The 23,305-nt window shown below is 40.7% G+C and overlaps 1 protein-coding gene across 3 annotated transcripts in view; it reads left to right on the top strand.

The window, feature by feature from the left end:
* The window catches only part of AK5 (adenylate kinase 5), a 233,867-nt gene that overhangs the window by 132,582 nt on the left and 77,980 nt on the right, over positions 1–23,305 (top strand). The gene's annotated exons all lie outside the window — the stretch shown is intronic.

The raw sequence follows: 23,305 nt of genomic DNA, 5'->3' as shown, positions 1-23,305 counted from the left end.
AGAAATTTATCTGGGTCATTTTCCTCTCAGCAGAAGAACTCTCCCTCCTGCTATATTTTAATAATCCAAAATAGTTGGCAAATGATCCAACTCTGTAATTAGGCTTTTTGTTTAAAAAGAGGGTAATGTCTGAAACTTCCTTCTACTGCTCATCAGTGCTCCTCTGCGATGGCTGAAAGCCGAGTGAACATGAGGGTTTTTTCCCCCCATCTTCAACTAATATATGTCACAAATAAAGCAGATGGATATAACCAGTGTCTGAATATAATGGCTAGCTATGCATTTCATATTCATATTCAGAAGCTATTTTCAAGGGGTGCCTGGGTGGCTCAATCAGTTAAGCGTCTGTCTTTGGCTCAGGTCATGATCCGGGGTCCTGGGATTGAGCCCCATGTAGGGCTCTGCACTCAGTGGGGGGAGTCTGCTTCTCCCTCTGCCCCTCCACCATGCTGATGCTCTCCCGCGTGCATGTGCTCTCTCTCTCAAATAAATAAAATCTTTAAAAAAAAAAAAGAAGTTATTTTCATAAGCATTAGATTCCTTCTTTCATATTCAAAAGCAAGGAGAAAATATTGACAAGTGATATAATAGGTACCGTGTATTTATAATATTTTTAGCATTTATTAACAGTTAATACATACTGAACATTGTGCCTGTTCCTTAGTTTTATGCTGTCACTAATTCGTTACAACATCTCTAGGAAATAGGAATTATTATTTTTATTTTATAGATAAGAAAATAAAGACTCACAGAGTAATTTGCCCACAGTTACAAAAATAGATTCACAGTAGGGAAGTGAACTTAGGGCACATTTCCTCACATGTACACCCTACTGCCTCCTAACTCAGCCTCCAATGACAGGGCGTTCAGTGATAGACTTGAGGAGTCTTTTCAGTTGCTACCTCCCAAGACCCTAGCAGAGGCAAATTCCAAACACCGCTATTGAAGGGGAGCTCATGATCCAAAACCACAAGCTGCATAAAGACATGAACGATGACCAGATATCCAGCTGATTAAAAAATACAAGTTTTCACGCCCCAAGAATTAGAGAGAACAGGAAAGTCTGAAAGAAATGTCAATATGGAAATACTTAAAATATTCAAGAAGATAGAAGGAAAATAAGCCATGAAACAAGTATAGAAAAGAATGGGAAGGAAGAGGCAAGAAAGAAAAGGAAAGATATAGAAATTCTAGGCACAAAAAATACTGTCATTGAAATAAAAATTCTGTTAACAGTTTGAATAGTAGACTAGACACAGCTGAAGACACTAAATGACAGAACTGAGGAAATTGCCTTAGAATAAACCAGAAAGCTAAACAGTTGTCAGATATAAGAAACAACTCAGGAGTCACTGAGGATAGATTGATTAGGCCGACATATTCAAAAAAGAGTTCCAGGAAAAAATAGGGGGATGGAGCAGAGGCTCCCTTTTATTTATTCTTTGATTTATTATTTTAACAGAGAATAGTTGAGACTTTTTGCAGAGATGAGAAACATCACAAGTCCCCAGATTACAGGAGCACATCCAGTTCTGAGCAGGATAAAAACAACAAAAACAAAACTCTTCACTTATTCTTTTTCTCATTTAGTCATTTAACAAATACTAATTGTGCCCCTACTGTATGCCAGGTACTGTGTAGGTACTTGAAATGTGTAACTATAAAAAATAGGCAAGAAGCTTACATTCTGGTAGAGTAGACAGATACTGAACAATCAACAAGATAAATTAGTAAATTCTCTAGATGTCAGAAGTGGTAAGTCCTATGAGAAAAGGAAAAGTAGACCAAGGTAAGGGGGTTAGGAATGCTGGGGTTGGGAACAGGTTATAATATTAAATAGGATGGCCTCCTCAAAGGGGAGCCATCTGGCAGAGAATGTAAAACATCAGAACACTGAAGACTAAAATAAAATATTAAAAGCCAAAAGGCATTACCTATAAAGGAACAGCAATTTTGGTGACAGCAGAGGAAATCAAGCAAGAGCTCACATTTACTGAGCACCCGTTATAAGGCGGACACTGTGTTTTATGAGTTACGTGCATTATTGCTAATCCTTACGAAAACCCAAAAAGGTAGCTCCATTTCTCCCCAATTTACTGCAAAGGACATTGAATCTCGTGGAAGTTAAGACACTTCCCAAGACCGCACAGCTAGTGAGCTGTGGAGTCAGGAAACAGACTTTGATCAGCCTGGCACCAAAATCTAGTTTCTCCTTTTTACCGTTCCCAATAAAGCCGTTATCCGGGTCGCTGGTGGTCTAGTGCCAATTCCAAGTAATCCTCTTTAGTTATCTTTCTTGACCTCTGCTGCAATTTATTTACCAAACTTTTACCTTAAAGGGTTGTGTGGTAAATACTTTAGGCTCTGTGAGCCATATGTCCTCTGTTGGGATTGTTGAGCAAAACCAGCCGTAACAATACGGAAACAGAGGAGTACAGCTGGGTCCCAGGAAAGCTTTATGTATTGATACTGAAACTTGAATTCCATATAATTCTCATGTGATTTATCTCAACTATTTAAAAATGTAAAACCCATTTAAGCCGAAAGGCTGTACCCAAACTGACAGCATAGTGGATTTGACCTGCAGGCTGTAGTTGGCTGATCCCAGCTGTAAACCACCCTCCAATTCTTGACGTTCTCCTCTCCCTTAGACTCTAACATTTCTAAATTATTTCTTCTACTCTAAATACTTCACATTTGTTGCCTCATTTTATCCTCAGGCAACTATAGGAGATAGATATCATTATAATATTATTGTTATATTTTGTTAACATATATTTTGCTTAAAGTATATTTTATTGTCATTTATTCTATTATTATTTATTCTATTATTATTGTTATTCCAATAAGGAGACTGAGGTACAGAGAAATTAAGCAGTTTATTCAAAGTTACACAACTGACAAGAGATAAAGACAGAATTCAAACACAGCCATCTGACTCCAGAGCCAGGATCAGCCAGGATAGCCTAGGCTCTGCTGTAGTAACAAATAATACTCAAAATCTGAGTGCTTTCCTTCCAGAGGTTCTTTTACATGCAACCTCCAAAGCGATCATGGCTGGGAAGGCAGAGTCTGAGGAAGATGGACCTGCTCTGAATTGCACGTTACCTCCTCCCACATTCGTTTGGCAACCCTGGCCCTCCCCACATGCGGGGAGGCTGGGAAATGGAGCTTGCTTATGCATCCAGGAATGGAGGGATGAGTTTGGTGAACACTGAGTCAGCCTCAGCCACATATCTCTTGCCCTACTCTGTGTTCACTCTCTTGACTCTCTTCCCACATATCGGTCCACTAGTTCTTGGTGTCCTTGCTGAGCTGCTCTCTGCTGCTCCCTTCTTCAAATGTGAGTGTTCCCCCAGCATCTGTGGCCCCTTCAATCCTCACTGAACATGTTCTCCTTTAAAAAGCTCAACCACAGCCATGATCCACTTCGCTCAGGGCTCCCAGGTGAGCTCCTGTTGCATATGTCTGCCTACTAAACAGTGCTGTTGGATTTCCCATGTGCATCTCAAACTCAGCACATCCAAAACCAAAATCACCATCTTCCCCCACAAAATCTGCTCGTCCTTCTGTTTTCCCTATTTCTGTTAATGATACCTCCAGCCTGCCAGCTGCCCAAGCCAGAGACAGGATGTCTTCATAGCCTCCTTCCTTTCTCTCCTCCCTACATCAGTTTGATCAAGAAGTCAGTCATTTCTCCTGTGCAGAAATCGCTCCTTCCCACTCTGGTGCCACTGCCATTGCCCTGGTTGGCACTCTCAGCCTTCGTCCCTGGGATCACAGAGCCTGTCTCCTCACCAGTCTCCCTGTCCCAGCCTCCTCACCCATCATAATCATCTTGTTGAAAAGCAAAGCCAGTCATGGCATTCTCCTTCTTAAAAACCCTTTTTGGCTCCTCATTGATGTCAGAATGAAACTGGAACCTCTTATCGTAGTACATGAGAACCTTTGAATCAGAATCTGACACCCTGCATCCCTCCCAAACTCATCCCTTGCCAATCACCGAAACATACTCAATGCTCCAGCTACACCAAGTCATTTTCAGTTCTCCCAAGTGGCTTGTGATTTGCACAGGCCTTTTCTTCTATACGGAAACTTCCACAACCCTATCATGCCTATCCCGGATAACCCCACTCATGTGCCATCAAGACCAAGCTTCATCTCAAGGAAGCCTTTATCTTGTTACATGTTCAGTTCACTTTCTCGAGGGGCCCTTGAGACCCTATTGTAATATTCTCTGGCATTGCAGGGGTTGTGTTTTGTTATAGTTGTCTTTAATGCCTGCCACACAGCCTGGTGTACAGTGTGTGGCCAATAAAAGTCCATTTTTAAAAGCCCATAAAATGACTTCAGTTCTTCTTCTTAATATGTAATTTTTGATAACTTGTTAACTCTTGCTCATTCTTTTGAGCCTGGTGATGATGATAACTCGATGATAACCTCACTTAGAAGTACTGTTGGGAGAGGGACACGGTGCAGGGGACCTTGTACAGAACAAATGCTCCATAAATGTAAACCCTTCTTTTCCAGCTTAGACTGAACTTTTCAGAAATCACTGCCTTTCTGTATCTGACAGAGGCCCCCACTTCCTCAGCTAAGGGAATGCTAATTGAGCACTTCTGGTTTTCAGTCTGGCATGTAGGAGCATAATCGTAACCAGTGTTTCTTAACAAGTAAAAAGCTGAACAAACTGAAAATTCAACAGTTCTTAGAGCTCTCAGAGACTTGTGAGGTCACAAGGCAAACCGCTGTACCAAAAATTGGAGAGACAGACAGGCGGAGTCAAAAAAATCACAAGAGTAGAAACCCACAAGCAAGAACCTCACCAGGAACCAGGGCCAGGGTAGGAAAACCTAAACTGTAATTGGCAAATTGCAGGAGGCTCAGTGTGGACAAGTGTGGGAGTTAAAAACTCCAGGGGGAGCCAGTCACAGAGGTCCCCACACTTTCATGAGTTTTACCTCCAGGAGCTCTACCAGGTCCTCAGAGTGAATATCAGAGAAAAATCATTTAGTGCTTCTGGCAAGAAGGAGGGGAAAAGGAACCATTTTGAAATACACCAGAGCCCTCTGTTCTTAACAAGACCTGCTCTCGGGAGAAACTATTTTATCAGAACCTAATTTTCTGGGATTTTATTAGAACCTACCCTACCTGGGAGAATGGAAATACCTAACTCCAGCACCCCTGCAAGCTATCCTGTCCCACCTAAAAGGGGGAAAACCTAAGGTACACTGCTGAGGTTCATTGTCCAGGGGCTCACCAAAAAACTGAGACCTAATCATAGGACTATATGTGTTTCATAGAATGTTTCCTTTGTCCCCTCACCTAACCACTACATTACTAAAAGTTAATTTACTGCAGTTTCTTTTACCTAGTACATCATGTCCACCTTTCAACAAAAAAATTACAAGGCATACTAAAAGACAAAAACACATTTGAAAAGCATTAAAACAAGCATAATAAATGGCAGGACTACTGGACTTATCAGAACAAGATTTTTTCTAAAAAAGACGATGAATGTGTTGAGGGCTTAAGTGGAAAAAGCAGGCAACATGCAAGAACAGATGACATGCAAGGTAATGTAAGCAGAGCGATGGAAATCCTAAGAAAGAAACAAAAAGAGATGCCAGAGATCAAAAACACTATAACAGAAATGAAAAATGCCTTTGATAGGCTCATTAGTAAACTGGACCTGGCTGAGGAAGAAAAAATACCTGAACTTGAGGATGACAACAAAAACTTCCAAAACTGAAAGGCAGAAAGAAGACAAAAAACAAAACAAAAACAAAAAACAGAACATTCAAGAACTATGAGACAATTACAAAAGATGACATATACAAATGCATTCAAACTGCAAAAGTAATCAAAGATAAAAAAAATCTTGAAAAAAGCATGAGAAAAAAATACACCTTACTTATAGAGAAGCAAAGAAAAAGAAGACATTCAGCTTCTCAAACAACTTGCAAGCAAGAAGAGAGCAGAGTGAAATACTTAGTGTGTAAGGGGAAAAAATTTTTAAACCTGGAATTCTGTAACCTATGCTGTAAATTATGCTTTAAAAGTGAAGGAGCAAAAGATTTTCTCAAACAAAAATTGAGAGAGTTTGTTGCCAATAGACCTGCCTTGCAAGAAATATTAAAAGAAGTTCTCTAATGAGAAGGGAAGTGATACAGATTAGAAATTGGTATCTACATAATAAAGGAAGGGAAACTATTAGAGAATGAATAAATGAAGGTAAAATGAAAACTTTTATTTTTCTTATTCTTAATTGATCTAACAGATAATAGTTTGTTCAAAATAATAATAGCAATGATGTATTCAATGATGCATGCTTATGTATAAGTGAAATGAATGACAGCAATGATACAAGGCATGGGAGGATGAATTGGGAATATTTTGTTATTATAAGCCGTTCTCACTGTCCACTTATTTGAAAATGGACTTGGATCCTTTTAAATGTATATTGCAAACTCTAGGGCAGCCACTTAAAAAAAGTTTAAAAAGAAGTATAATTGATATGCTAAGAAAGGAGAGAAAATAGAATCATTTAAAACGCCAATTAGATGATTTAAAGCTCAGTTAAAACCATGAAGGCAGAAAAGGTTTGGAAACCAAAAAGAGGAACAAAGAAAATGAACAATAAATAGAAAACAGTAACAAATATGCAGATATTAATCCAACTATATCAACAAACACTTTAAATGTCAGTGATCTAGGGGCATCTGGCTAGCTCAGTCGGAAGAACATGCAACTCTTGATCTTGGGGTCATGAGCTCAAGCCCCAAGTTGGGTGTAGAGATTACTAAAAAAATAAATGAACAAATAAACAAAAATGTCAGCAATTTAAATATACCAAGTAAAAGACAGGGATTTTCAGAGTGGATAAAAAAATAAGACCCAAATATATGTTGTCTACAAGAAACCTACTTTAAATATAAAGACACTTGTAAATTAATGTAAACAAATGGAGAGAGATATACTGTGCTACCGCTAACAAAAACAAAATAAGAGTAGCTATATTAATTTCAGACAGAGCAAATGTAAGAGCAAAGAAATTTATCAGGGATAAAAAGAGCATTACATAACAAGAAAGGAGTCAATATTCCAAGAAGACATAACAATCTTTAATGGATATGCACCAAACAACAGAGTGGGTCCAGGCTCACTGTCCACCCAACTCCTTGATCCCACCCCTTCCATCTCCCTAGGACCTTGTTCCATTAATGGGTATTGCTTCATCTTTCTCAAGGCTCTCATCCTCAAAGTATCTTTCTTTTTCTCTAACAACCCAACATCCCTATTTTGAAGAAAGGAGTGGTCAACAGCACCGAGTGTCATAGGAAGGCCAAGTGGGATACAGTCCTCTCCCCTTTTCTTCAACACCAAATTTGGTAAAAGCAAAGTCAGCTCCTATGCTCCATGACTTTACCTCCCAATCTATCCTTGTAAACCAGCTTCTGCCTACCCTGTTTCTCTAAGAGACTGTTAAAAATAATCTCATTACTGCCAAGTCAGGAAGACATTTACAATGTATGGAGTCTAACACACTGATGACACTTTCTGCTTTCTTAAAACTTTTGGATCCCTTGGCTTATGCCACCTCTATGGCCTCATTTCTTTGTCTCCTCCCCCCATTATGGTCTGTGATATGAGAGGAGCCTGGAGAGCGGGGTTTGTAGAGCAGGTTAGGTGTTTTGACTTTATTCTAAGAACAATGGGAAGCCTTGAAGAGTTGTCTTGTTTTGTTTATGGGAGGGGTATAGGGGGGGAGGGGTAGGACATAACATAATTACATTTATGTTTTTAAAAAAGATTGCTCTTGCTGCAATGTGAAGAACATATTGGAGGAAGGCAAGAATGGGTCTAGGGAGCTTCAGTGGTCCTGAAAAGAGATGATGAATGGTACCTTGCACCAGAGTGGTGGAGGAGATGGACAGAAAGGGATTTATTTAAGAGGTACTTATGAGGCAAAATCAACAGGACTTCGTGTTAAAATGGGTATGAGAGCCAACAGGGAGTGAACTTTGGAAAAAATACTTGGGTTTTTAACTTGTACAGCTGGGTAGATGGTAGTGGCATTCACTGAGAAAGAACACTAAGAAAACACCAGTTCTGAAAGGAAAGAGCATGAGTGTAATTTTAGATATGTGAGTTCAAAATGCCTTAAGGCATCCAAGTAGAGAATTCAAGTGAACAATTGAATATACAAATCTGGTGCTCAGAGGAAAGATCTGGGCTGGAAATAGATATTTGTGAGCTTCTGAATATAGGTAGAAAGTGAAGCTGCATATGGAGAGGCTACTTAAAGAGAACAGACTTGAGAAGAGAAGCGGATCTACCACTGAGCAATGAGGAAATTTAGAGACCAGGTAAGGGAAGATGGGGCAGGGAGAAGATGTAGAAGGAGCTCTTAGAGAGATAGGAGGAAAACCAGAAGAATGCAGTGTTCCAAAACCCAAACAAAACAGTATTTCAAGAAGCAGAGAGGGTCAGATGTTGAGGGAGAATGGAAAATGGCCATTGTATATAGAAACATGGAGAAAATTGTTGACCTTACAAAGTGCTGTTGGGGACGTTGTTTTTTGTTAGTTTGTAATGAAAGTCAATTGAGCATGTTAAAAACTCACAGGAAGGATCCACTCATTAGGGAGAAGGAGAATATACGAGACAGAGGAAGTTTCCTCTGAATGCAGGAAGATTGGGTTCTAGGGTCAGGTGTGTAATGTGGGAGTTAATGTGTTCCCGTCAGATGACTTGCAGAGGCAGATCCACCTGTTGAGAGCCTGAGATTTGAGGCAAGTAGAGGATTGACTTGTAGAATCCAGTGGAGAAAGAACTAAGGAAACACAGCAGGACTGGCAAGCAGTCAGGGAGTCCATTTGACGTTAGTGCCTAGAAATTTATTTTGACCGATCTATTCTTTTTCTTCTTTTTTTTTTTTTCCCATTCATTTAGCAAATGTTTATTGGGTACCGCGTGGGTGCCCAACACTCTCTAGACACTAATGATACAGAGTGCTGTGGAATTTCCATGGGGCACAGAGAAGGTGGGTAGTTCCCGTCACTCAGCGTTGGAGTTGTCCCAAGTATGTGCTGCAAACAGAGCAACAGCAGAGAGTAAGGGATGGTGGGCCCAGAACAGGAAGGAGAGTGGACCCAGGACAGGTAGGGCACAAAGTCCAGAAGAACTAGCAGTACCTTTGACTTCTTTAAAAATATAACTCGATGTCACAAATACGAGCTAACTCTTTATTAAATAGAATATTTTATCTTGCGATCCTGGCAATTCTACAAGGATTTCACATCCTCCTCCTTCTTCCTTGAGATCTTCTCTAATAATTGAACATTAATTTCTTGCCTGCCCCACTGAACACCCAGAGCACTTGAGGTTTGTACTCCTCAGTCTTAGCACTTGATTGTATTTAATCTTGTACTTCATTATACACTGTCTCCTATCAATCCTTGATTGTCTCCTACATGCATCCATTATTGAAAAAGAACATAGACCACGGAAACGGACAGACATGATTTAGAGCCCGTGTCACACGCATGAGTTCCAAGCTACTTAACCTCTTCAAGCCAGAGTTTCTTCAACCTATAAAAATGGACGTAAGTCTTTGCAGGCTATTTAGATTAAACAGGGGGCACCTGATAGCTTAGTTGGTTAGGGTCCAACTCTTGATTTCGGCTCATGTCATGATCTCTGGGTCATAGGATCAGTCCCTGTGTTGGGCTTCACTCTCTACTTGGGATTCTTTCCCTCTCCCTATCTGTCCCCCTCCCTCTCTGCTCCTCTCCCCACTCACACTCTCTCTCTCTCTAAAAGAAATAAAATCTTTTTAAAAAATGAGAATCTATGTGAAGGTACCTGGCACAGTGAGCCATCCTCTTCTTTCTTTCCTTCTCAGAAAGGAAGACCTTTAGATGTACTTCTTCGTGCCTACTAAACTGTGACAGGGACACCGTTAGAATCAAAATATACTTAATGAATAGAGCCATAATGCCGCATTGCCCAGCCAGAACAGATAACAGAGTTTACATGTGTGTGTTAACGGAATTTCCATAGCGATATTTACCTTCTAAATCAAGAAAAACTACATTTAGCCAAAGCATGTGTTGGGTTGTATTTGTAAGGCTGATTCAAACACTGCCATTCCCAAACCAGTATATTTGAGTGGCACGGCACTTATCATAATTTAGGCACTAATTAACTTGAAGCCGACATTCTGAGTCCTGTTCTAATGGGCAAACCAGGTTTTTGTGGTAAGTCCTACAAGGCCCAGCCAAAGCTGGAAAAATGGAATGGCTAGGTATACCTCTCAGCTCTGCAGTAAGCACTTGTTCTTGGTAGTGAAAACTGTTGGTGGCCCATTGAAATAATAAAAGCAGGAACATTGGAGAGGGACCAAGGTCAGGAAGTTGTAAATCTAGCTTTTCCCAAACACCGATACAAAAATACCTGCTGTGGGTTGAAGCTGCCAGCTCTCCCTGGCTGTCTTCATTGGCCATGGGGAGTTGGAGCTAATTGATTCTGTAAGAAGAAAGACTAGTCCCATTTGTAAATGTCATAAGTTAATCAGAATATATTTCCACTATTCTTGACTGCAGAGTCAGGGATGTCCTTCATATTTTCACTGTAGATATTAAATATTCAACAGCAGTATTATATCACTTAGGTTGCCAATTTGGGCCAGAGTTCCATATATTTCCACACTCTGAAGACGTGAAGTAAATGGCTCATCACTATGCACGTCTAGTGTGCCCCATCACAGGACTATAGGACAAATCTTTGCAGAAGGTAATGAGATCTGATAGAATTCCTCATTTCAAAGCAGTAGGATATACTCCAGAGGTAAAAACATATGAAAGACTGATCAGTAGAGACTGTTTGCTTTCCTCTTTTCAAAAACCTTATTATCCTTGTCAGACAGGTTTGGTAATTAATCTCACAAGCTCCTGTGACATCCTATTAACTGGAGTAATCTTGAATTTCTTGTCATTTTGAAGGCAAAATGAAAATATTTGTGATAACACAATAGTATCACTGCCTAATAAAGGGAAAGAAACAGAACTATGTGTGACCTGCTACCTGATTTGCCTCGGAGCCTCAAAAACAGGAAACTGTCGTTAATGGGAAACCAAATAAGCTTCTAGGATTATGATGTATTTACAGAAGTAAGGGTGGGGAGAGAGTGCAAAACGCTGAGAACCCAATCTAAAGGCAAACAGCGGCTTACACAGACCTCACAGTAAGTGGCAGGAGAGCGGTGTGACGAGGGTGCCCTTTGCCCTTTGGAGCTGGTTACCAAGGAGCAGCGTTACCATCACCCACCTGCTGATGATCTTCCTCTTTCTGGGGGTGTTGGGTCACAGTGTATATCCATATATCAATTTTCCTATGGAATCCCTGTTTTTATTAGGGATGGCGGCTGTGACTACGGCGAGTGAAGACCCCAGGCTTGGAGTCCTGACTGGGTCTGAGTTCTGGTTCTGCCATTTTGTGGCTTGGTGATGTTGGCACATCCACTTAATGCTCTGAGCCTCAGTTTCCAAATCTGTAAAATGAAGAAAATAATGTGAAGATTAAAGAGCGGATTTCTACCAAGGCATTCTGTCAAATGTAAAACACTATATACGCAGTTCTACAAACGTCATTATTTACTGTATGTTTCTCTTGTCCTCTTTTGAATGTAGATAGAAAACGTGTTAGGGAACAACAGTTTTACCACTTAGATTTTTAAAGGACCCCAAGAAAATAATAAAATAGTAAACACAAAAAATTTATTTGGGATTCCACTACCATCCTAAAAGTTTCGGGCAAACTTTCCTAACTTTGACCAGAACTTGTTCCTATTTTTAGCATAGCCCTTGTCCCATGGATTATGGCTTTTTGTATACGTGTCTTTCTTCTCTAATAAATTATACCCAGGGGCACGGACAATGTCTACTTTACTATAATTTCTTAATTCTTTGCATAACGCTTGACACAAAATAGGAGGGCAATTTCAACATATTTTCTCCATAAACAGAATGAAGAATTTCAAAGGGAAGTACAAGGAGGAAATCTGACATTCTCACACAGTGACCAGAGACCAGGGAATAAAACAAATATACATGGCGACAATGAAGACATTGTTTTAATTTATGTTTTTGAAGGAGGGTAGCTAGGATGTTGAGAGTTCCAAAAGCGATCATGTAAGATGTGGTTGAAGGATCTGGAAATATCTAAGGGGAGAAGTACATTCTCCTAAAAGCATGGTGACTGAGCAAGCTCTTGCTGGCCTGTTCAGGCCATGCTGGCTGGGGTCTGTGGTCTTGTTCACATCTCTGTTCCTGATGCCTTGCACCTGAGTGATGCTCAGTAATGAACTCTTCAGTGTAGAAATTCCGTTATCCATAAGGGACTAGGTCATTTTAGAAGAGGGAGTTAGAGAATTGAGTCCTAGAAATAGCAATGACAAAGGGGTGAGATTCAGATCAATGTATAAGGAATTTTCTAACTAGTATTAGGGTCCAGTTGAATATCTCATTGAAGATACTCAAATTCTGGATAGCCATTCCTCATGCATGTTTTTCAAAAATGATCTGTACTGGCATGGGGTGGGGGCATTCCATGCCTCCTAAGGTCCTTTGCATCTCTGAGTCTATTTGTATACAAACAACCCAGGGTATATGTGTGTGTGTGTGTGTGTGTGTGTGTGTGTGTGTGTGTAAAAACATCAACTCCCACTACCATCATCCCAGAAATATCTAAATATTGTCCCCACTAGTCTGCTCCGGGGCCTGAGGTCCCATCACCGGGGAGCTGAAGGGGGAGGGGAGGCTTGATACTGTGTCGCTAGAAGGTCTCAGTCAATTTTCCATCACAAACATATTTAATCAAATGTAACCAACTGCAGGTGAATAAAATTGTCATGATGTTAGAACATTGTTAATTGTTAATTCAGCTTTAAATTCAGACCAGTAAAAGTCGTGGTATTATCAAATATCAAAAACCATAGGCATGTTCTTTAAAAATGTAACCTTGGTAGGAGTAGAAACACATTAAGTCATTGTCAGTCACGGACCCTGAAGCATGAAGGAATTCCTCATCGTTAGCCAGGGGTGGTGTTTGTCCAGCGTTACGACCAGAGCTGCACAGTGGTTAAAACCGTAGGTTGAGGGGTCAGACAGCCTGGGTGGCAGTTCTGTTCCTGCCAGTGACTAATCGTGTGGCCTTGAACTTCTTTGTGCTAAAGTTTCCTCACTTGCAAAATAGCAGTTTTGTGAGGTCTAAGTGAGATAAAATAACAGTGCACTCAGAACAGTAATAATACCAAGTACCTACTCCAAATCAGACATAATACTAAGCATTATTCAGTTATCTTAACAACTCTACCTCGGGCCCCAAGTTTCAGTTGAGACAGAGCTATCAACTGGCTTGCCCCAGGTCACCCAGCTGGGGAGCGGCAGAGCTGTAACGCAGCTCCGCTCTGTCCAGTCCAAGCCCTGTGCTCCTGACCTCCTTAGCCTCCTTGCTGAAAATGTTGCTTTCCAGCCTTGCATCCGTGTGGGATTTTCAGGGTAAGAACCTGGAGGAAGAGTAATAATAATAACAATAATAATAATGATAATGATAATATTAGCTAAAATTTCTGGAGTGCTTTCTGTGTTTCAGGCACTATTCAAAACACTTCACATGCATTAAGCCTCACCACAACCCTACAAAGTTTTGTTATTATTCCCATTTTACAGATACAGAACTGAGGCCCAAAGAGGTTAAGTAACATGTCAAAAATTAAACCAGGCAGTCTGACATCACTGAGACTAAGTCTTAGCCACCACACTAAGGTGCTACTTTAGGATAGCCCTCGGTGGGGCAGGGGACTTGGGAAACCAGGAAACCATATCAGTTTCAAGATCCAGAGGAAGATAGGGTGTTGAGGTGAAAAAGAGACAAAGACAGTTGGAACCCATTTACCTTTTTGACGATTTTGCTAGAACTTCCCCCAACGTTGGGAGAGGGAATGGGCCCAGAGACGAACAGATGGGATGGACTTTTGAGGCACACACCATGTGCTAGGAGGTATGGGGCTTTCTGTTTGCTTGTCTTTAATTTAGAAGCTTGATGACTCAGGAAGAGCACACTTGGTTCTAAACAGTAAATGCAACAACACCCCTTTTAAAATCACTTGGCTTTTTAATTAATCTTGTTTGGGGGACACCAGCAGAGAACCCAACCTAAAACTTCCAGTTTTTTACTGTATATTCATAACCTTGAAGAAAATTCAGAGTTGGCAGCTTTTATTAAGTGCCTGCCCTGTGCCAAGAGCTCTCATGATCGGTTTAATCCTCACCTCTACCCTAGGAGGAAAGTATCATTATCCCCAAGGTCACAAAACTAATAACGTCTTCACTCCAAGTTCATCTCTTCCCTGTAAGCCATGCTGCTGCCCCAGAATCTGTAATAATGACCCAGCAACCATCTCCCTGTAAACAAACAAAATAACAAAAAAATACAAACAAGAAAACTAGCTTGTATTTTATCCCAGTATTTGAAATCATATAATTGGCTTATAAAATGAGCAAGCCACAGAAGCAGATGTCTGAGCTTGTAAGAAGTGTCAAGTCTGTGATTGCTTCTCTTTCGATGCATAATAATCTTTCATTTCTTTGTCATTTACTTAAATTTAATAACTTCTCATTTATAGAAGCGAAACTAAATGCTCTGGAAATTTTAGAAAATACGATAAGATAAAGAAGAAAGTTAACATTAACATTTTAGATTATTTTATTGATTAATAGATATGCAGATATATAATAAAGTCATAATCAATTTTTTTCATTTAATATTATAGAATTCCCATGTCCTCAAATAATTTTTATAAACACTTCCTTAATGACAGTATAAAATATAATTTTACAGATATACTTTATTTATTTTCATCATTCCCTTACTCCAGGGCATTTATTTTTCATCTTTTTACGGTTATAAATAATGCTGCCCTGGCATGTCATTGCACATCAACCTTACCCATATCTCTGATTATTACCTAGGAAAGATTCCTAATGAGATTATTAGCCCACAGGTTATAAAAGATAGTATTGCAATATTTCTACTTCTTTCTAATAAGATATACTTCAGTGATAAGCAAGGATTCTTGACGAGACAAAAGGATTCTAAAAAAGATTTTTATATACAGCTGTTCTTCTAAATTATTTGAAATAAGAGCTGTCAAATTGGGTCCAATTTAGTCCTACATGACTCTGGATACAGAACGTACATTAGGTGCTAAAAATATCTGCAGTCCATTGATCAATAAGGTAGTAGTCCGTAATACCAGTCACCCAGGGGGGCAGGCTTGGTTAAGGCTCTAGGACGTGCGGCAGAATCCGTTGTCATTTTTTTCCTTGGAACTAGCTAAATCCGCAGTCAGTCCTTTATTTCAACAAGCAGTTAACCGACTTTCCTTGGGCCCAGCTGTGTGCCGGTGTCTTCTTCCTTTCTCTAGAAACAATATCATTCAAAACATTCAAGAGTTCTTGCAATTTCCAAACACACAGGCTCTCTTAAATACTTACAGCTAGTTCCCAGAACATCTCCATTAATTTCCTTATGTTTCATTTGACCTCCCTGTTATCTGTAGAGGAAAACGTGTTTTTACAGGAACAAAAGAAATTTGTAGAAGCAAAACTAGGAAAGAAAAGTAAATCGATTCTTATAAAATACATCAGACAGACTAGAAGCCATAGAGAATGATACAACAAACACCATGGATCCACTTCCCAGCTTAAGAAATAAAACACTGCAAATAATTGAAGCCCTCTGTGTACCACCTCTCCAATCCCATTCCCCTGGCCCTCCCCAGAGGTGTCCGCTACTCTGCATTCAGTGTTTATCAATCCAACGTCTTTCTTTATGTTTCTGCTCCATGTGCAGCTATGTCCCTAGAATGTAGGTTCTTGGGAAAGCAGGCGCTCTGTTCGCTGCTCTATCGCGAGCACCTAGAACAGCATCTGGCACGTGGTAGGTGGTCAATAAGTATTTATTGTGTGTAGTATAGACAATGCATTCCTAAGCAATGTAGGAGTTTTTCATGTTTTTAACCCCCAATAAATTGTCCTATATCGTATGTATCCTTCTTACTTTGTGCTGGTAAACCCTGCTTCATTTTTTTTTACTGCTTCTAATAATCAACATTTAGGTTCCTTCCGATTTTTAACATTGTAAATTCCGTACAGGAACATCAGGGAACTACCCCCTTTTCCATTATGTAGGGTTTCTCTATAACAAATAGCGGGGGAGAAAGTGGACAGAGTCTGGCCCTTGGCTCTGCTAAATCTCTTCCTCTTTTAAATCTCTACTAGGGTGAATGGGAAGTTGAGAAATCAGCTCAGCCCTCTGGCCATCAGCTTCTTCACAAGTGAAATGAGGCCAGCTGACCAGCCAGTCTTTCAATGGGTTTGGGAATCTTCAACTTAATTACACCTTTCCAAATTGCTCTCGCTGAACTGATCCTAAATATTTAAATGTAATAATAATATACCAAAGGTAATTGGATTTATGCAGTTCTATCACTTCATCCAATTCTATAACTTTATGCAGTTCTATCAGTAAAAACATGTATAAGTACAGTCATACTATATTTGAAATATGTGTCAACTCTAAATTAGAAACATTTAGAACACTTTTAGCATCAGTGGTACAGTAGTTAGGTATACACTGCCTCCATGTAACACTTATGTGTTTTTCTAAATCAGTTTGCTTCTACCTCCCTATCCTTGTAGGCAATGGAAGTTCCATTCTCAGTTATGGTATGGAAAGCCCCTTCTTCCTCTCCTTTGGAGTCTTAGTAGAGTCTGGAAAAACTTCCCGGCCCAAAAAGTTTGAGGAAGTGGTTTCTGCTCTTCAGTTATTTATGGTCACCATGAGGTTTGTATTGCTTGAGCCTTTGTGATCCACTCAAAAGTGGGCTGCTCCACTCACAGCATCCATGCTGTTAGGGCCAGCTGGACCACAGGGGCCATTGAGACCCCAGCCATTCACCTACCAAACTCTCCCACAGGCCTTGTCATTTTCTAGGACTATTGGCATGAGAGCGGGGCTCAGGTCTCGTCCATCCATACACTACTAACCCCCTCTTTGTGCTGGGGTAGTCTCACTGTCCCGTCTGGGGAAAGCAGTATTGGTCTACTCTTCTCTCTTCAGATCTCACACCAATCACATCGTCTCTTGGGCAGCATTACTCCATCTGTCCTAAGAAGCTATGCGTTTGCATTCCGTGTGTGTGTGTGTGTGTGTGTGTGTGTGTGTAAAATGAACCAACAGCAGAAAATAAGATGTGGTTACTTTTTCATCACATATCCGGCTAGCTTTATTTCTAGAGATTTTAATCATTTTTATTTTTATCAGCTTTTATTTACTCTGAAGATGATTGCATTCAAATAATGTATTTAAATTCTGAAGACCAGACAGTAGCTCTCTTGTCGACTTTATGTTTTCCAAAGGGAGTTAATAGATTTGCTAAAACCAGAAATTAATATTTATCACCAAGAAAAAAAAATCATTGTCAGGCAAAGTCAAGTTGAATGGAGAGCAGCTGTACCTGCAGCTGAACTGATCCTAAATATTTAACTGATTTATATCAGTTTTAACTGATTCGGTCTGGCACACAAGTAATTGGACAACAGTAATTTTACACATGTGCTTGAGTAGGTCTAGGCTACCATTTAAATGGAGACCTTCTTTCTCGAGCTTTTTTTTTTCTTTTGTGGAGTTTAATTTACAGACCACAATCTTTACCAAGAGTTAAGATCTCAAGTTTCATCTCCTCGCTGAACGAAGATCTTTTTTTTTTAATGTTTTTTTTTTATTATATTATGTTAGTCACCATACAGTACATCCCTGGTTTTTGATGTAAAGTTCGATGATTCATTAGTTGCATATAACACCCAGCGCACCATGCAATACGTGCCGTCCTTACTACCCATCACCAGCCTATCCCATTCCCCCACCTCCCCTCCCCTCTGAAACCCTCAGTTTGTTTCTCAGAGTCCATAGTCTCTCATGCTTCATTCCCCCTGCCAAACGAAGATCTTGAACAAGTTGGTTAATCATGTCCTTTCTTTGGCTCTATGGTAGAAGGCTTTTTCCACTGCCCAAGCAAGGATGACCAACTCCCTCTTGCTGAGCTCTCAGTATGAGTCAGGCATTAAGTGTTGCACATCCTGTATCCATACCAAAGCCCTATCTGGTCAGCATTATTAAGCCCATTTTATAGATAAGGAAACTGAGACTGAGTGTTACATGACTTGGCCAAATAAAACACCTAGTGTGTTGCTGAAGTAGGACTTGTACCAAGTCTCTTTGATCTAAAACCAGGGCTCTAAATCTGGTAGCCATTGCCCTTGCTTGCCATTAGAATCACCTGGTGAGTTGGTAAACCTGCCCCACCCCCCAAAGATTCTGATGTTTTTGTCTGGGAGAGAAACCTGGGCAAAACTATGCTTTAAAAACTCTCCAGGTGATTCTGAATTGCAGCAGAGCCTCTGCCCCCAGTTACAAAGGCTGATGGCCGAAAGGACTCAAGGGCACAGAACTAGGAGAGCAGATCAAAGGCGCCAGCAGCAGTGGTTTCCAAGATGCAAGAAAATAGGATCCTTTCAAGTTTGTTTAAATGTGAAAAAGATGTGCCAATTCATGAAGGTGACCCGAAATCAGAGTAAGTATAACGGAGGTGCCTGGGACTTTGCCAGTTCCAGACAGACTTTGCCCGCAGTGGCAGGATTTGTCTGGCAGAGAAATGCGCCAGGGGAAGACCCTAACTCAGCAAATAATTCAAGTCAGCAAATGAGGAAGGAAGTGTGAGATTTCACAGTTTTTAGAGAACAGTCAAGAGAAGACTCTAGCCTCTGATCTTGCAGGAACCTGGGAGTCAACCCCACCCCACCTCCAGCGATCCCCTCTGAGCAGGGAGAGGTGTCATTCGGCATCTGCTCGAATAGAGACTCCTGAAGAGGTTAAAAGACTGTCCTGTGCCAGAGAGGAGAGAGCCACCTTGACCTGGCTGCATTTCTCCCTCTCCAAACTTGACCTGGGGCTGAGAGAGTGAGGAGGAGTTGGCCGGGCAGGGGGAGTGTGTGTCAGAAAGGGAGAACACAGGAGCACCTGGGTGACTCAATTGGTTAAGCATCTGCCTTCAGCTCAGGTCATGATCCCAGGGTCCTGGGATTGAGCCCTGCATCGGGCTCCCTGCTCAGTGGGAAGCCTGCTTCTCCCTCTCCCTCTCTCCCTGCTTGTGTTCCCTCTCTCACTGTCTCTCTCTGTCTGTCAAATAAATAAATAAAATCTTAAAAAAAAAAAAAAAGAGGTGAGGCGAACACAGACAAAGACACAGACATGAAAGCACAGGTGTGGCCATAGTTCCAAGTAGGGTGACCAGCTGTCCCGGCTTGCCTGCAACTGTTCTGATCTTAAAGGCCAGAGACCCAAATGCTGGGAAGCCCCTGGGTTCTGGGCAAACAGAAATGGATGGTTGGCCACCTTAGTCCCAAAAAACCATGAGGAATGGGGAAGCAGTGGCATACAGGGCATCAGTGGAGCCGAAAGCCTGGTTTTTCCACCTGCCCTGGGCAGCATTTTCTGAAGGCCAAAAAACTCCCTCTGTGTGGGCCTGTTTGAGCCTCTTTCCAGTGTCTGAGGTCCGATGTCTTCCTCTCTGTGTATTCCTTTCTTTTTCTGGAGCACATCCTGGAGTAGCTTCCTAAAAAATAATCAGCAGAAGGTAAGTTTTTTTAAGTCTCCCATTACTGAACGGTGTGATTCTTTCCTCAGCATTTTCTGATTGGCTACCCAAGTATTTACCTGAGAGCAGCAATCAATTTTCCTCAAAATGTGGAAGGCACTGCGCTAGAGCATACTGTCTTCTACCTTGCCATGTTGCAGTCCGCTGTTACTCTGATTTTCCATCCTCTATTATTGTAACTTGTCCTCTCCCCAAAACTCACCTCCCTAGAAATTTTTAAAGATCCTCTATTTATTCCTCGTTTTCTGAAGTTTCACTGTGATGTGCCTTGGTGTGAATCTTGGTTTCCTTCCCGGGGCTGGGCATTTGGTGTGACCTTCCAATGTGGAGACTCAGGCCCTTCAACCCTGGGACATTTCCTAGTATTTTTTTTCTTTGCTTATTTTCTAACCTCTGCTATTTCTATTCCTGCTTTTTAGATTCAGCTGTTAGACTTCCTAAATTGATCTCATTCTTTTTTCCCATTTTCTGCCTCTTAGCTTTTCTACTATATTCTGCTTTCTGGGAAATTCCTTAACTTCACCTTCCTACTGTTCTACTGATTGATTTTGGCCATCATATTTCTAATTTTCAAGAGCCTTTTCTTTTTCTCTAACTGTTCCCTTCTCACGCCACATTTTTTTTTTTTACTTTTATGGTTGTAATTTCATCTCATACCATTCTATACCATTTAGATTGGTTTCTAAATTTTCTTTGTTTCCTACATTATTTTTATTTCCTGTGGATGTATATGTTTGTTTGTACCTCTTTCTTTCATCTTTAAAGCTTTCCTCCTAAGTTTTGAGATCCATGGGCATCTAATTCTATTAAGAATGAGGCAAGCCGGGGCGCCCAGGTGGCTTAGTCAGTTGAGCATCCAACTTTTGATTTTGGCTCAGGTCATGATGTCAGGGTCATGAGATTGAGCCCAGCGTGGGGCTCCGCACTCCACAGGGAGTCTGCTTGAGATTCTCTCTCTCTCTCCCTCTGCCCCTTCCCTCCCACCCCGCCCCAGCGTGCACTCTCTCTCTCTAAAATAAATAATCAATCTAAAAAAAAAAATGAGGCAGGCCAGCATGATTAGACAGTGTATTAGTTTCCTCTTGCTACTGTAAAAAATTCCTACAAACTTAGTGACTTAACACAAACTTACCATCTTACAGAAGTTCTAAAGTCAAGATACCAGCAGGGCTGCCTTCCTTCTAGAGGCTCTAGTGGAAGATCTGTTTCCTTGCCTTTTCTAGTTTCTAGAAGCTGCCCACATTCCTTAGCTTGTAGACCCTTCATCCATCTTCAAGGCCAGCAGCTAGCCTCTTCCAGCCAATCCATTCCTCTGTGTCCTCCCTCTCTCTGATTACTGCTTCTTTCTCATGCCTCCCATTCTGACTCTGACCTCCTAACTCTCTCTTTAAGAATTCTTGTGATTACAATGCCCCACACCCACCCTGACCATCGGGAAAATCTGCCTATCTCACGACCTCTAACTTAATCAGCTCTGCAAACTTCCTTTTGCCATAGGTAACATGCTCACCAATTCTGAGGATTAGGATGTGGATTTATTTGGGGCAGGGGGTTGGAGCATTATTCAGCCTACTCTAGGCAGGGACTGGGCATTTCCCTGTGGACCTCCAATGCCAGAATATGGAAATTTTGCTATCGTTTCCAAACAAGTAACTTCTGGTATCTTGCCAAGGAACAGGATCCTGGCTGTTAGTTAACTCACTGAGAGTGGATTTAGCAGTCCATATGTCCCGTCTCATTTTCAGCCTCTGGGCTCCTTTCTGGGTCCCAGGACCCAGATCCTTTGTCTGGAACTTTTATCCTGTCTCCTTTCTCTAAAGAACCCAAGTAATCTTATTAAAACTGCTCTAATTTTATCCCTCTCCTTTAAAACCTCTTTATGCTTCTCACTGTTCTCAAGACTAATTTCACCTTTCATGGATTACAAGTTCATAAATGGTTAGGCTTCTGCTTGCTTCTCTAGCCTGTAAAAGTTCTCTAAGTATCCTGTACTTCCCCTATCATGGCAAGTTTGAGAGTCTGCCATTGCCTGTTGACTTCTCTGAGGGCCCCACCCCCACCCCAGTAGCCTGGAAGAGCCACAAAGACACCAAAACTGTCCCCATTCATTCATTTGACCCAACAGCTCTCAAACTTTAAGGACACGGAGAAACATCTGGAGCACCAGCTAAAACACAGTTCCTGTGCCCCACTCCTGCAGTTTCCGATTGAGGTAAAGTCTGAGAATGTGCATCTCTTACAAGTGTCCGAGTGATGCCGATGCTTCTGGTCCAGGGACCACACTTCTAACTACAGATTAAAAGCCTACCTGTGGAGCATTGTCTTGTTCACCTCTGCATCCCCACAAGCTAACAGAGTATTTGGCATATGGTAGGGTCTTAATAAGTGGTAGCTATCATTATTACCATTACTGATAGAAACAGTTGGAAAAGGAAATTTGTCTTGAGTTTCTTGAACTAGGGAATAATTAATTAAATATCTGTGACTTCTGGATCATTAAAATACACTTTATACTCTTTTAAAGAAATAGAACTTGCAATCTTTCATCTGGTACAGTGCAGGTACCAAGAGGAAACGCTGACATCCAGAGAAATCTGTGAAGGCTCTAAATATTATGTTCTTACAATAAGCAGAGTGATCACTTTAGGCTTAAGGTACATCTCGTATCTCAGAAATATGACAGAATTCTAGACCTTGCCCAAGAATACAGATTTCATTAATAAAAGAGTCATTAAGACAAAAATGAAAACATTTTCAAACATAGTGACTGTGTCCGATGAATGCTAATAAACTGATTAACACCTTATAGAATGAAAAAAAGAAAAGACCTTATAAAATGGGTCACTGTACACACAAAATAAGCAAAGGTGTAGAGAAGAGATTATGTCATTGCTAGCTACATTGCAAAAGAGGAATCCAGTGAGGAGCATTCAAAATAATAGTAAATGTCACAAGAAATAGACAAAGCAATTCAAAGGAAGAATGGATATTTACATATATAGACCCACTCCATACTTTCAACAGGGATTTTTTGCCAAACTCAGTTTAAGATTAGAATTTGTTTTCTCACATGCATTGGCCCCAGTAAAAAGGAAAGAAACATAATAGCCATTGTTGTTTGGAAATTAAATTACCTATCTTAAAATTGCTCTGCATTTCAGCTTGGTTTAACATGATCCAGAGAAGACATCAAAATGTTCTAGGAATATTATTTGAAGAATAGAAAGTTTTCTTTATAGGAGGACAAACAGTAGTCTTTAGAAAAGCATTTCTGACTCTCTACTTTCTAAGAACATTTTCTGTCTTTCCAAGGCCCACAAGCTCTTATGCTATTCATAAGGACAAGAGAGCAGATGGTCCATATTACCCACATCATAAACTTTACTATTACAGCTTTTGCACAAGAAAATGAACAAGCCAAGGAACGCATTCACTGCCTTGGTCTGGCCCATCGTAGGTGCTTAGCAAATATTTGTTGAATAACTGGATGGGTGGATGGAAAGACAGATGGACAGAGACAAA

This window comes from Ursus arctos, unplaced genomic scaffold (genome assembly GCF_023065955.2).
Source record: "Ursus arctos isolate Adak ecotype North America unplaced genomic scaffold, UrsArc2.0 scaffold_12, whole genome shotgun sequence".
In the NCBI taxonomy this organism is placed as follows: Eukaryota; Metazoa; Chordata; class Mammalia; order Carnivora; family Ursidae; genus Ursus; species Ursus arctos.
This window is presented reverse-complemented; position numbering and strand designations above follow the sequence as displayed.